The following is a 441-nucleotide window of genomic DNA, read 5'->3' on the forward strand; positions in this document are numbered from 1 at the left end:
GGAAACAGCGGAAGTCAAACGTTTCAACAGAGAAGGTGTGAGCCACACGCAGTCCTGCTGCCACCTGCCCTCCAACCCCGGGCGCCCCGCTCAGCGAGGGCTGGGATCTGCACACCCGGAGGGACTGGGAATTCTAAAAGCTTAATAACGGCAGCGCATACATGCTCTCCAGCCAGTTTTTAAAAACTGCATTTCATTGAGTCAGATAGCATGTTGCTTTGGGGAAAAATGAACACCATACACTTGTTCTTGTAGTCCAAATGTTGTCTTGTCAACAGCCGAATGCCTGGTGTGCACCGGCCCGGGAGACGGCCCTCAGGCTGTGTCAGGGACTCACTCACCGCAGGGATGTGCTACCTGTCACCCGTTCCCAGGACACAGACCACAGGGCTGCCCTGGGGAAGGGGCACCCCATGGCTTTGGGGCCCGCGTCCCCGCAGA

Source organism: Myotis brandtii, unplaced genomic scaffold, assembly GCF_000412655.1.
Source record: "Myotis brandtii unplaced genomic scaffold, ASM41265v1 scaffold35, whole genome shotgun sequence".
NCBI classification, from domain to species: domain Eukaryota; kingdom Metazoa; phylum Chordata; class Mammalia; order Chiroptera; family Vespertilionidae; genus Myotis; species Myotis brandtii.